At 31.3% G+C, this 16,181-nt stretch overlaps 1 protein-coding gene and 1 pseudogene across 1 annotated transcript in view; both read left to right on the forward strand.

The window, feature by feature from the left end:
• nompB (intraflagellar transport protein 88-like protein nompB) overlaps positions 1-16,181 on the forward strand; it is a 730,499-nt gene that overhangs the window by 38,737 nt on the left and 675,581 nt on the right. The window lies entirely within an intron of this gene.
• On the forward strand, positions 10,828-13,691 carry LOC149373571 (uncharacterized; annotated as a pseudogene).

The raw sequence follows: 16,181 nt of genomic DNA on the forward strand, positions 1-16,181 counted from the left end.
ACACGCATAACTTGGTCATGCAGTACATTGTTGACACTTGTGAGCATGGAGTTGTTAAAATTTTTTGCAAGTCATAGTGACAGCAGCACAAACTTTCGTCGGTGGTAGCTCGCTGTTTATCCGCAATCATAAGTTTTCTCACTTTAGTTTTAGCTCGTATGTGGTGATTATGATTTTTTTCTTGCTTCATCTGCTCTTCTTTCGGCAATTTTTAAAAAATATCATAGCTTTCACACCTAATAAATAGTTTTGTATTGTAATTAAGATATTTTAGTTTCCTTTGGTGTTATACCTGTTCTCAATTTCAAGAACGTATACTCTCTCCTCCCTCTTTTTGCTATAGCTCCCAATTTAAATAGATACACTGATAATTAAAAAAATTTTAGAGCTTACACGTGCTGCCACGTGCTAATTCATTTTAAGGCTTCTAAGGCAAAAATCCAAATGAAGTATGTTAATATGTACTTTTGTTGTATTATTAATGTGCACTGTATTACTTTTCAAAAAAATCTTAGTATTCTGCTTTTAAAACTGAAATTTTATAAGATATTACGGTGATTTGCAATAGAAATAAGATTTTATTAATGCCTCATAAGCAAAATCTACTGATAAAATAGCATTGGAATTGCAATGTTCTCCAAATTGCAGAAATATTGTTTTTAAAATGCGAAAATCGGTATAATAACCGTGGATCATTAAAATTGGTCGATGGATTTTTTATTTATAACTGATCACACACACACATACACACACGCACACACACATGCACGCACGCGCGCGAAAGATACTATAAAAAAAAAAAAGTAAATTACTTACTGATCTTTCTTTGGTTGGAAAAATCCAATGTTGAACTCATTATTAAAAATTGCATAGTACATTGACTCGTGAGCTATTGTACTTGAATCTTCTGATTCCTTTTCGACTTTCTCTGCTTTATAGAGCCTGTACATTTCAGGAATAGTTAGTCCCTCTTCTAAGTATACTCTTTCTTTGTGTTTTCACGACAGTAACGGCTTTCAACCGTCGGAAACTTTTTGATGTGGTCCCTTACTTCATTTTTTAACTCCTCAGGATACTTATATGGGCGATTTTGATGGGTCCCTCTTAGATCTTTGGTTATAACCCCAGTGACACCTGCATTTCTTTTTTTTTCTTGGGCTGTTCTGACCACTTCATATGATATATCTACGTCATGCAAAAATTTATTATGTATACTATTCTGTATTTTTGTAACTCTTCAATTTCTGAGCTACTTACTAATTTATTAAAAAACGTGATGAATACATGGATTAAAATCATGATTAATCAAATGACATTATTTTTTGACATAAATAAATATATTTATAATGATATTAACTTATCAAAATAACGTAATGGTCAAATTTTTACCAAAAAATCAATTGTTTTTTAAAGTTACTCGCGATACTGATAAATATTAAGAGCGGTCCAAATATACTTTAAATTTTCTATCTTATCACGACTCAACTTTATTTTATAAATAAAAATTTTTTAGACAAAAGTTTGTGGCCTTTTTACGTGAACTATTGAGAGGTACGAAATACGCATTCTCTTAAAGTGTAAATGTTGGGGCTAACAGTCGTGAATGTGCGTGTGTGTGTGTGTAGAAAATAACTAGTATTGCAGTAACTGATCTTTTAAGCTCAAAATGTATGATACGTCCATATCTTTTTGATCCAACTTAATAATCAGACTAGATATTTTTAACTCTTTAGGGCAATGGAACTTCATCAAACTGTTTTTCAAGCATTGTTGCATAAGCTGGAATTACATAAAACTGTGTGGTACGAAAGGGACATTACAATTAATTGTTGAAACTATTATCTAATTACACTCGATAAATATCTCAAGAGAATTTATGCGTGCGACAATGATGAACCCAAGTTTTTTTGTTAAATCTAAGTAAGTGAGTATTAGGATGTAGCACAGACAGTCCACTGTGTCACTACAAATGACTTTAAAGCCATGGCATTACTTCAAAATTAGAAATTTTTTGCTAATGATAGTGCCCAAACTATAAACGCCCGTACCTCTGCAAACAAAGGAGATATTACGAAATAAGCAATAATTTTGAGCCATTAAAATTCAAAGAAATATTTTTTTTCAATTCACGTAGATAAGGGCTTGGCCATTGTTTTAGAAATCATTTTAACAACCAAAATAAAAATAGTGTAAAATAATAGTTATAAAAAAAAGCTGAAATATAGCAGATTTACGTATTTTTAAATTTGTGTCAAATATAACTTACACAAACCGTGTGTAGCCTGTTCAAATTTAAACAGAACTTTTTTGTTTAAAATTAAACAGATTTTGAAAAGAAAGCTATTTCAGTCGTAGAAAAGGTTTTAAAAGTCTTGGCTAGGGCTTCGTATACGCAATAAAATAGATATTTAAAAAAAAATTTTTATGTAAATCTATAGCTTATTTTGCAATGTCTTCATTATTTACGGAGATACGGGCGTTTAAAGCTTGGACTAATTTTATAATTAAAAATTTTGAATTTTAAGTGATGCAATGGCTTTGTAGTGGATCGTAGTAATACAGTGGACTTCCTAGAAGGTAATTGAAGTTGTTAAAATGATTTTAGCGTCGGCTAGGGCCTCGTATACGCAAATTTAATAAAATTATTTTTCGAATTTTAATGATTTAAAATTATCGCTAATTTTGCAACATCTCCATTATTTACGAAGATTTGGGTTTTCATTGTTTTTCTTTTTCTTTAACTGAAAATTCCGAAATTTAGGTGTTGCCATGGCTTCGAAGTTGCTCGAAGTGATGGGATAAAAAATGAGACACGTGTCTCAATGTTTGGTCCAATTGGATCTTTTTGGCGAGGTATATGCGCAAATAAAAGATAAAACGAAATTTTGTAGATAATCCAGATTTGTTAAATTTTTAGCCATCAATCAATAGTCTCATTTATTAGTTATTTTTTTCACTCTTCTTAAAACATCTGTAACTTTCAATACACAAACTCCGACACAAACAATGGCACTTTCAAGAAAAAAGTAAAAGACGAGAATTTTTTTCGCGTTCTATGTTGCTGATGCTGAGGTTGGTGGGCTTCTGCTTTTCCTGTAGATAATTACACACATGTGAGATATTTTACTATCCGTGAGACAGAGACAAGGAGGGGGATGCGTTATTACTAGTGGTTGAGTTGGCGGTAACCAGTGAGTACCAACTACAGAATACAAATTTAATAGATAATTGCTTTAAGTACCTTAAATGCCTATTCTATTTGGTTTCAAAAAAAATTAAAAAAAAAAAAAAAAATTTATTTGTGAAGTGCTTTATTAAACATATTACTCTAAATTGATATAAATTTTATTTGGAACTTCAGAATTTTTGATATTTCGAAACAAGATAAACCACAGTCCACCAAGGTGCAAGAACTGAACGTAATCAGCAGATGATGTTTAGTGGTACGAATACTATCATAACTTTTTACGAAAAATTGACGGTTAGTAAGTATTATTTATTAATAGCAAAAAATTTATTTAATACCAAAAATCGATTATTATTAAAGAACTGGGTTAAAATTAAAAAAAAAATTTTTCCATAGCATTAAAGTTCTTTGTATTGTTGACAAAATGCCGTTAGAATTTTAGGTCTGACTATTTTTGTCGCTTTGAGTGAGCAAATAAATTTTCAAATTTCAAAAAGGTACTTGTAATAGATACTTTTAATATGTCCTTAATCTCAATTTGAAATTTTTTTTTAATAATAAATGAAGAAACTAGAATTTCTAGAACTAGAACTTATATTTTTACGTAACTCAACACCTCTCTACTTGCGCACTGCAATATTACAGTTTCCTCTGAGTAAGCCGTAAAAGCTCTTCTTAAAACATCTGTAACTTTCAATAAGGAGCATGTACTTAATGAAGCAAAAATTTTATCGATTTATGGCTCTATTTAAGTAGCTTAGTTACACATGCCAGTAACAGACGTACTTTTTCGGAAAATAATTTAAAACTTAATTTTATACAATGTTTATATTTCTAGTTCAATCACTTCGAATATTTCTTATCAATACGTTATAATGAAGAAATAATTTTTTTTAACCAACATTTCTAGAAACCATTTTTAAAGCCGTTTTGAGTCAGTTACGGTGGCATTAACCAAGTAAGACCGAAATGTGAGTTACTTATAAATAAATCGGAAAGTTAGTAACAACGCATTTCACGTTACTTACCTAACGTTTCAAGAAACATCTTCTGACAGACTGGAGTAAGTCCAGTTGTGGAAGGAAGCATAAATTGACTGTATTCTTTTCTAATATTTCTATCAAACAGTTCTGCTATCTCTATTGACACTTCGTCCGATTTGGTAGGTCTTACTGTCATCCAATTATTTATGCAGTCCCACTGTTTGACTTTGTCCTTTCACTCCCAATAACTGTTAAAGGCTTTCTCCCTGTCCTCGGTCGATATCTTCTCACTACACTTGGATCTGAATTTGACATCATCTTCACTACATCCTGATTTCATAAGTCTTGCAATAATTGCACATTTATTACGGCCAACGCCTTCTTTTCCTTCATTACGAGCTTTTTTTGGATTTTACATCAAGCCATTCAGATGATTTTGACTTTCTTTTCCTAGTTGCCGATTTCGTAGCACTCCTAGATGGCAACCACAAATCATAGAGAATTCTTTATGAATTCACCAAGAAACTTGTTTTTGTATTCGCAAAGTGTTCCTGAAGTATTCTTAGAGTATTCCTATAATATTCAACTTATTTCACCTCTTTTGAATTCCTTACAAGTTCGCCAAGAGTTCTTTTTTTTTCAATCTTAATCCATTAAGAGTTCTTAAAGTATTCATTTTGATCCCACGGTACTTAAAAATTAAACTTGAATAAAAAATTATTTCGTTAACAAGTCGGTTTTCTTCTGTACACACTTACTCACTCCGGCTTCGGATATACATTAATATCCGAAAAAAAGTCTGCAGACAAGTGGAATTGAACCCAGGTAGCTCGAGCCCGCGTGTGACACTAACACGCTTCACCACTCGGCTATCGAGAATTCGGAAATTCCCTAACATTAAACGCCTACATTAACTATTTACAAAAGCTGTGATTCTTTGTTATTTTAATTCCCTCTTATAATTAAAAATTGTGTGAAAAATCTCTCTGCTCTTCTCGCATATGGACAACGCCATCTTATAACTTTTTATTACACGCGCACTTATCTCTACATATTATAGCAACGTCGCACGATCTGGATTATGTATTATTGTAAGTACATGATCTTATAATGCAAATTATAAAATAAAGTCTTCGGACGTGAAATAAAAATTATTTTCAACACAAATAAATACCAAATTGAGATTGCAAAATAAATCGCATAATCATAGCGAGCTTCCATATTTAGGACAAGCTTCGGAGCTTCACCATAAACATGATTAACTTTCGACCTTAAGACTCCCAGTGCTTTCGTAGCACAGGTGGCTCGCACGCGTGTCAATCGTTTCGTTTTTGTATTCTCGGGTTCGAATCTCAGTATGGAAGATGACTTTTTTTTTGTTTCAGTGGTCTTACTGGTTATTCTGTATTTTTTACTTAACAAACTCTTTTATTATTAATACTTATGCAGACATTTTAATTTAAATTAAATAATAAATACCTTAAATAATTTTATTTTCATTGTCCAATAAGCTTCAGATTGTATTTTTGTATCTTATACATATTTCTTCATTTAATTTTTATTCAATCCATATAAATAAGTTTTTTGCTATTTTGAGAAAGAAATAATAAATAGGATGTCGTATAAAAATTTTTCTTATAACTTAATAATAATTCTTCAGATTTATTTTGAATTTTAGCGATAGCTTATTTCGTGTCGTTTTAGTTGTTAAAAAGTATAGCAGTGTTGAAAAACAATAAAAAATTCATGCACAAACAAAAAAAGTCTCAAAATGATATTTAATTTAAGTTTAATTTATTTTTTGTAGCAACAGGCAAAAATCAATTAAGTAGTGCACCATAATAAACTCTTACTATCTTATTAAATATTTAATTTTTACTCACGTGTTTACCTAATTAATAGTAATAGAAGACTTCAAGTAAAAAAAGTTAATAAATAATTAATAAGGCCTTCAAAGTGATTAAAAAAAAAAACAGATCACATGGACGAAGAGTCGAGTCCAAGAATACAAAAACGAAACGACGAACTTGCACGCGAGCCATCTGCGTTAAGGGGAAGCTGTGTAAGCTACAGTCAAAAGTCACATGTATTTATAACAAAGCTGCAGAGCTTGTCCTAAACATCGCTGGGGCTCGCTGAAATTATTATATTTATTTTGCAATATCAACTTATTGGTATGTGTTCGTATTGATAATAATTGCGATTACACGTGCAAAAACTTTAAATAATAATTTTTATCGTCACAAGAAAACTCTGTGAAATTACATCACCGTTACTGCAACCTTTCTCCAGTACACACCTTAAATTTTTTTCTACCCTGACAGGAACTAATTAAATTATATATCACAGATCAGTGGAAAGATTTATTAATTTTACTCATCATAAGCTGTAGGCCAAGCTCCGGAGGTTGTCGATAAACATATGTGACTTCCAAACTATCATGACACAATGTCTCGATAGCTTAGACGGTTAAGGCTTATACCTATGGAGAGATTATTTTGCAATGCTGGGTTCGATCCTCATTGTCACCATCATTTTTTTTTTTTTTTTTTTAATGTGATGGATTATTCTGTTTCAATTTTTTAGTATAACTTTTATTTAAATTCATGTACGTTGTCAACTCTTTGTGTCGAATACATCAAAATAAATAATTTTTCAATGCTGTGTTACGTGAGATTGAGAAGCTGGTAAGGAGGTGCGTCACAAAAAGAACTTAACTTGTTGGTCAATTATTTATTAGCTTCTTGAAGGCAAAGGCATGTGTGTGTCTCGCGCGACGTTCCGTACTTATCTACTGTTTAAATCACTACACCATATTTAAAAATTCTAAAAGTCGAGCTACTTGCTGTAAAGCTACTCGAGCGTCTTTTAGGCAAGAGGCCGGGCGATAAGTAGGGAATGAGCATTACGTACGATTAATATCAATGTCAATAAATTATAACAACTAAAAAATTCGTTGTCATTTTTTTATTATTTGCTTTGACAACATCCCTAAAAAAGTTGGATAAGCACAAAAACAATTAATTTGCTTAACTCTAACATCAATAATTCACATTTAAAAATATTTATTGTTTCAAAGCTAAAAACTAATTTTTAAATTTTTTAAAAATAATTTTGTTTACTATCTCAATAACTTTATCATTAAAAATTGTATTAAAATCCTTTATAACGTCACGCACTATTCGGTGCACTAGGTCACCAAATTCTAAACATTTGAACAACGCGCACCTTTACGGCCAATCGCGATTACAAAGTACGGTATCGGCTAGCGCCGTATATGTGCCGCTCAGACCCGACACGTAAACGTAAACATGCATCTAACCTATAAAGTAGATTTTTTTTTCGAATTTAATGTGAAAGCGCTATAAGTGGGAATTTTTTTAGTTTTAAAAAAATAAGAATTATGATACGATACGGGCTTACATGCCAAATAAACACATAAGAGTGCCAACTTATGAAATATAAGACTATACAATACTTTTATGTTCGATTGCAACGTTTTTTACGAAAAATTTACTCGCAGATTCCATGCCCATGAAATAAAAGAACGAGAAAAAGTTTATTCAAATTTCAATATTCGTATCACTTAGCTGCACATCTGACGAACGTGTGGTAACACAGATTTTTGAGAATGCACACTACACAAAAAATACTATAAAATTTTTTTTGTTTTACATAGTCGGCAATTATATACGAATTTACTCTACACGAGTATTAAATTTATGAACGATACAATGAATGAACGAGCTAATCCTTGAGAGTAATTATATGAAACTGTTTAGGTACCACTATAATCAAAACATGTTATGTACTTACCATATTGCCCGTTTTTATCCATCGTGATTCTCGGAATCCAATAAAGTTAAAAATTAATATATTATACTCTACACAAACTCCGACACAAACAATGGCACTTTCAAGAAAAAAGTAAAAGACGAGAATTTTTTTCGCGTTCTATGTTGCTGATGCTGAGGTTGGTGGGCTTCTGCTTTTCCTGTAGATAATTACACACATGTGAGATATTTTACTATCCGTGAGACAGAGACAAGGAGGGGGATGCGTTATTACTAGTGGTTGAGTTGGCGGTAACCAGTGAGTACCAACTACAGAATACAAATTTAATAGATAATTGCTTTAAGTACCTTAAATGCCTATTCTATTTGGTTTCAAAAAAAATCAAAAAAAAAAAAAATTTATTTGTGAAGTGCTTTATTAAACATATTACTCTAAATTGATATAAATTTTATTTGGAACTTCAGAATTTTTGATATTTCGAAACAAGATAAACCACAGTCCACCAAGGTGCAAGAACTGAACGTAATCAGCAGATGATGTTTAGTGGTACGAATACTATCATAACTTTCTACGAAAAATTGACGGTTAGTAAGTATTATTTATTAATAGCAAAAAATTTATTTAATACCAAAAATCGATTATTATTAAAAAACTGGGTTAAAATTAAGAAAAAAATTTTTCCATAGCATTAAAGTTCTTTGTATTGTTGACAAAATGCCGTTAGAATTTTAGGTCTGACTATTTTTGTCGCTTTGAGTGAGCAAATAAATTTTCAAATTTCAAAAAGGTACTTGTAATAGATACTTTTAATATGTCCTTAATCTCAATTTGAAATTTTTTTTTAATAATAAATGAAGAAACTAGAATTTCTAGAACTAGAACTTATATTTTTACGTAACTCAACACCTCTCTACTTGCGCACTGCAATATTACAGTTTCCTCTGAGTAAGCCGTAAAACTCATTGTTTCTGGTCTATCTTGCTTCCTTCTAAAAATATAGCGTATTTTCTTTATATTTGGAAGTTATGTGATGCATGCATGACCACAGAAAATAACTTTTGCTTAGTTGGTAAAAATTAAGGTTATTTTTAACATTACTTAACAATTGTCTATTTCTGTGTTGTAATGCTATATTTTTCTTCAGGAAAAACCTAGAAATCCGTAAAAATTGTTACTTTTGGTCTATCTTTCTTACTTTTTAAGATATTGTGTACTTTTTAATATGTAAAGGTTACGTCACATTATAAAAACCCGTCAAATTTTAATATCGGCCATCTGTCTCAATCAATCTGACATGCGTGTAAAATCAGAGAACATAGAATGTATCTCATTTTTAACTAGTGTATATGTATTATATACATACCTACTAGACCAACCGAGAAACTTCTGAATTAGAAAGTTGTTGGAGAAGTAGGCGTTTTTGATATTTTATGTAATTTGACCTGCTGATTACGATAAACATAAATATAAATTTTTCGAGTGGTGGATCAATGTTAGAATCCCATTTAAAATTTTATTTAGCTCATATCTCAGTAACGGTAAGAGCTATAGTAAAAATATAAATAACAGCGTATGAAGCGGAAAATTTTCTATCGATTTGGTCTGTTTGAGTTATTTAGACAAGCGGGAAATTTCGGGAAAAAAAAATTGTAAAGAAGATTTTGTACTTAACTTGTAAGAGTAAGTGAGACAGAGAGAGAGCGACCGAGTCCCCTCAGTCCCCTGCACCCAGCAGTGTCCCCCACTATTCCACCGACAGTAGCAGCGAAGGAGAGAAAGAACCAGAGATAATGTAAGTGTTTGTAAGTATGGCTGCTGCACACGTACACGCACGACAACACGGCTTATCTAACGGTGAAGCACCAACTCAGTCAATCCACTGAAATATCGTTTGAAGCTTCTTGTATGCTTATACAGATTTTTTAGACGACCGGCTCAGACGTTTTTAAAGTAGCCACAAAAAATTTATAATAGAAACTGTTTTTTTCCTTTACATATGGATTTTTTTCACGATTTTGATAATTTCCTGTCGATTAAGCATAAGCTTAGTATGAAATTTTTTTAATGAAAATCCGTTTTTTTCATCATTTACTATTTTTAGTGACCACATATTATTTCGAAAATTGTACATAAGATAAAGTTTGAATGGACAATAGTATCTTTTTATGAAATAAACTCATGAAAAGTAACTGAAAATCAAAATAATTTTAAACAGGTAAAATTGGAATATTTATATAGAATTTTAAAAGATGCACAGCTTGATGTATTTCGGAATTTTGAATACTCTATGCTCAACATTATATAAAAATGCAACGATACAATAAATTATAACGCGTACAACAACTATTATTTTGTTTTTCAACAATCAAAACTTGAGATTTCAGCATAATCCAGGTTAAATTGTGTATATTTATGGAACCATTATGAATAAACAGTATTTTTTCCCTTGCTCTGCCCTGTCAATAATTTCTGCTCGTCGTTGGCTGGCTGCACGGGTGCGATTTTGAAAACGGCAAGACTTGATGCTTTTAAATATCCTGTAGACAAAAAAAAAAAAGATTCTTACTCGTCCGTATTATTTTGTAGAATTGTACATTTTCGGTTAAGAAAATGGAAAAACGTTTCAACGAATGCTCAAATATTGATTATTTATACATAAGTGTACTGGCTAATAAACTACAATTCTTAATTATTTTTAAAATGCATGGCATGTCTAAATTCTAAATTGTGTAAACGAAGAATTAAATGTTGACTTAAATGATAAAAAGATTGGTTACGTAACCAATAATGCATGTTTAAAACAACAATTTAATAATAACTTTAAGACTGCATGATAAAGAAGGTTTTCTTAATTTTTTCCGAATGACGCCAAAAGTATTTGATAATCTTTTGTCTATAGTAGGCCCTAAGATATCAAAAAAAATTGTTGTTCGGAATCCAATATCTGCTACAATCCATTTACAATTGACTTTGCGACATCTTGCAACGGGTGATAACTTAAAGACTTTGTCTTTGATGTTCAGAGTTCATCCAATTGAAGGGCCGGATCGAAGAATGGAATGTGCGCGTGAACTCTCGTGTACTAGCCCCTAAAGTATGCAACCAGATACACTTCCTCACTGATGCCGATTTTTCAACTTTGCAATAAAAAAAAATACATAAAACGCCTCATCTCAGAATACTTTCAGCGAGAAAGTTTCTTCTATGTAAAAAAAGAATACATTCCCGCAAGCAGATTAATGTTTTTTTTTTTCAATCAAAAGTTATGGCGAGTTGAAAGAAGCTCGATCGAGTTTACACTATACGCTGCACTACTAGCTATATATAGATGCAGAGCAGACGCCGCGCAATGGTATATAGATAATATCCTTTTTAGAGTGTGTTAATATTTTGCAGTAACGTCTTTTTCTTGCTAATCATTGTTACGATTTAACGTATAATAAATTACCGTAAACGTATAATACAGTAGCAGAAAGTATTCGATAGTGTGAAAAAATATACATTGTTCAGTACATCGTAAACAGCTTTTGTAGGTATTAATCTATATGTACTTACTTCGTATGTATTAAAAAATATCAATATCCTAACCTAAGTGTACGATAGGTATGGCTGGACTTGAATCAAAAAAAGGACGGAAGTGGTTAAGAAATGAACACCGTTGGCAATCAAATGTTGCAAAGGCTGCTCGTATCAGTGTAAATAATATTTTCACGTAACTAACGAATTTTAGTATGATTTAAAAAATCTCTGCTTCTGTTTTTTTCGTGATGTTATTTATTTAGTTACTTCGTGATACATACATACTTTTCCATCTCTGTTAATGTTTATTAGCATTTCTTTGAATAAATAGTTAAAAAAATTTTTAATAACATTATATGATGAAATAAGGCAAAGCGTACACATCATCGTCTCAAAACGACAAGACAAGCTCCTAAAAAGACAGTAAAAAAAAAACAAATAAAATAAAAACGTAACAGTGAATAATATGGTTTCGTAAATATTATAATAATGCATTCAATATTTCTTCTCGTCGTGTAAATGTTGAATAAAACTTATTTCTATTCTGTTTCAATTATCTTTGTTACTTTTTTGTAAATTCTTATTTACTTATAAGTTCACTATTACCAAATACATCTTTCAAGCATACTAAACAACAGAAATTTATAAATATATTGATTACATTTAGTATCAATGCATGTATAGTGCGTTTGGTATCTTATTAAATTATGGTAATTAATAATAACGTTATACTTGTCTTATTAATTTATAATATAATATAATACTTATTCACATAAACAAAAGAAGTTGTCGCTACCCAATACATTATAATAATAATTTTTGTTATATTTATCAATTTCATTATTATTGCCACTAATGTAATTTCTATTATTATTATACAGCCAGATGGAATAACTACGTACCGACAGAATTAGACGTACAACACTGCGCGGCGTCTGCTCTGCATCTATATATAGCTAGTAGTGCAGCGTATAGTGTAAACTCAATCGAGCTTCTTTCAACTCGCCATAACTTTTGATTGAAAAAAAAAAACAATAATCTGCTTGCGGGAATGTATTCGTTTTTTACATAGAAGAAACTTTCTCGCTGAAAGTATTCTGAGATTTGGCGTTTTATGTATTTTTTTTTAATGCAAAGTTGAAAAATCGGCATCAAATAGGAAGTGTATCTGGTTGCATACTTTAGGGGCTAGTACACGAGAGTTCACGCGCACATCCCATTCTTCGATCCGGCCCTTCAATTACATCGTCTAAAATTGTAGAAGAAACTTGCCGAGAACTGTGGAATACTTTGAAACCCATTGTTTTTGTAAGTAATTTTACCAAAAATGTGTGGAGAAACATTACAGCAGGATTCGAGGCAGAGTGGAACTTTCCCAACTGCTTAGGCTGCGTGGACAGTAAACTGATTACAATGCAGGTAAATATATAACTTGGTGGTTAAATAAATAAAATTTATCTATCAGTATAGAAATGTATTGAAAAATAAACATTTTATTGTGTTTTTTTTGGGCTCCTCCAAACAGTTGTTCTTCCTTTTATGATTACAAGGGGCATCACAGTGTTTACCTCCAAGCCTACGTAGATGCGTACAAAAAGTTTATTTTTGTTGAAATTAGAGCTGCTGGGCGTCAAAGTGATGGAGGAGTTTTTCATAATAGTAAGATAGATAACATGATCAAAAACGCCCAATTAAATATTCCACCACCAAGATCTTTGGTACCAGGAGGTATGAAGCTACCGCATGTGTTCTTAGGAGATGAAGCTTTTGGCTTGAGCAAATTTATGTTGACTCCTTATCCCAGAAGTTCAAATTTAAGTTTGGAAAAAAAAGTGTTTAACTACCGACAGTCTAGAGCAAGACGTATAGTATAGTGTAGTTTTGGAGAGCTAACAAGTACGTGGCGACTCTTTAGAAATAGTGTTAAAATTTCGTTACCAAGCTTATTAGAAGCAGTAAAAGCTTGTGTTTGCTTGCAAAACTTTTTATTAATGCAGAGACCGGAACATTCTGATTATTCTGATTCATTTGGAAACATGCAAGTAAATGAAGAATATCAGAGTTTGCAAAACATTAATGAGGAATCGGGCAGTGAGAGGGCTAGACGAATTTTAGCAGTAAATATAAGAAATGAGTTTGCAAATTTTTTTGTCAACGAGGGAGCAGGGCCGTTTCAGTGCAACAAAGCTTTTAATAATGATTTTTGAGAAATAGTATACACAAACAATCATAATTAATTGTATGCAAACAACTTTTAAAAAACCATGGGCATGTATGACGAGAAATATTATTAAAAAAGAATCATTAAATTATTGAAAATAGTTTTTATTCATTTATTTATGTACTACGTTTATTATTTTGCAAACACTCAATTATTTTTTAAATTCATAATAAGTACAGAATGCAATCTATGTACAGCTGTTCTTGTAAGATATTCACAACCTTTTTTGATGTTTTGTGATCACAATGGGAATCTTACATTTAGTCTTCCTACATTTAAAATATACTATATGATCCTTCTTAATACATTTATATCATTGTAACGTGACAGGTACTTAAGTATTTTTAGTATTTTTATACTTAATAATAATAGTACGTACAATCTCTATAACGCAGTCTTCTATGTATTTAATCACAATCTTCTTTGATTTTTTATAATTATCTGTAATGCACACAACTTTAAGAAAAAATAAATTATGAACTTAACTCTTTTTTTTCGTTTAAAAACACTAAAACTTCAATCTGCAATTGCAGCCTTGATTCTTCGGGTACCTGGCGAATAATTTCTCCGACTTGAATTAAGAAATCATCAACACCGTCTAAAGTTGTATTGTCTTTAAGACATGACAAAATTTGGGTATCGAAATCATTAACCTTAGCCATTTGACCTGCAATGATTTTAGTAAGCCATAAAAATACCTTTTCGAGGTATTGTTAAGGTATTTTAATTATATACTAGTACGTACGTTTTCTAGACTTTTTTTTGTAAAAATCTGGAATGATTGGTTCTTCAGGACCAGCTTCTTCATTATCAGTTAAGTCAAACATCATTGTGTTTGCTGTTGAATCGATTGATGAAATCGTACTATATTCAAGACAAATATTTTATAGACTAATATGCCTCTTATGTATCATTATGTACATAATAGTTATTACTTACGGAACAGGATCTGTAGAATCATTCAAAAACTGTATAAGTGCATAAAACTGAAATGTTTCGGATGGGTGCTTTTTGCCCGAAGCAGCTGCTCCACTTGGCTTACATGAGAGTACTACTTTTCTTGTCTTCATATATTTGCCTCTTAAGTACTCTCATCGTTTCTTAGCATGTTCCACATTTGTTGTTGAGATCATTTTGCAAACTGCTAGCCAATGTATGTTTTTCTTTAAATGGGTTCTTTCCTCTGGAGGAATATTTTTGTGATCCCACAGGGGTCGTCTTTTTTGAGCTGCTACAATCAATGACTCATCAAATGAGTCTTGATTATTTTGGCTGATTTTATCACTTCCTTTGTTACTTGAATCATTATTTACAGGAGAGTCCGATAACTCGTCTGTTTTATTGGTCTCAGCATCTTCAGCAGCTTTCAGATTTGACGTTAAGGCTTAAATCGTTATAAAACATATACTTCAAGAAGTAGCATAAGTAGTCCTTTAATTGTTTTAATATACTACAACTTACTTGGAAAAACTTCATTTTCATCATTTGATACCAAGACATATTCACTTGATGATAATTTCTTGAAACACCTGTGATTCCAATTATTGTTTGCAATGTTTAGAGATTCATTGCAGTATTTACAGGTTAGTGACTAAAATAAAACATTAATATTTTCAATTTACAATAAATAACTTAAAAAACTTTTTGATGGAAAGGTTATGTTGTTATGACTTTATATTTAACATAATTTTAGTTAATTCAATTGACTTAACTACATTACTGTACTTACTGTTATGATACTATTGCTCATTTTTATTCAAGGTGTGTAACACAATAATTTTACTTAAACTGTTATTGCGCTTCAAACTTATTACAAGAAACTTTTTACAAGGAACAGCTCGTTATGTATACAATCAGGGAATGAGATCAAAGAGGCACCTTATACTTTTTACATTTTACCGCCAACGTGATTTCTCGAGCTTTAGTCTGTCAGTCTCGGGACTTCGGGACTCCCATGTATTACGCACCCTTAGATAAGCCGTGTTACCAAGTGTGCACGTGTGCAGCAGCCACACTTACAAACATTCACATTGTCTCTGGTTCTTTCTCTCCTTCGCTGCTACTGTCGGTGGAATAGTAGGGGACACTGCTGGGTACAGGGGACTCGGTCGCTCTCTCTCTGTCTCACTTACTCTTACAAGTTAAGTACAAAATCTTCTTTAAAATTTTTTTTCTTGAAATTTTGTGCTTGTCTAAATAATTTGAATAGACCAAATCGATAGAAAATTTTCCGCTCTATACGCTGTTATTTATATTTTTACTATAGCTCTTACCGTTACTGAGATATAAGCAAAATAAAATTTTAAATGCGATTTTAACATTGATCTACCTTTCGAAAAATTTATATTTATTTTTATCGTGATCAGCAGGTCAAATTACATAAAATATTAAAAACGCCTTCTTTTCCAACAACTTTCTAATTCAGAAGTTTCTCGGTTGGTCTACTACTGCACAATACAGTCTGTCTGTACTCTGT

The sequence above is a fragment of the Copidosoma floridanum genome, unplaced genomic scaffold, assembly GCF_036245765.1.
Source record: "Copidosoma floridanum isolate Cflo_tuat_1 unplaced genomic scaffold, Cflo_Japanese_pri ptg000030l, whole genome shotgun sequence".
Lineage (NCBI taxonomy): Eukaryota > Metazoa > Arthropoda > Insecta > Hymenoptera > Encyrtidae > Copidosoma > Copidosoma floridanum.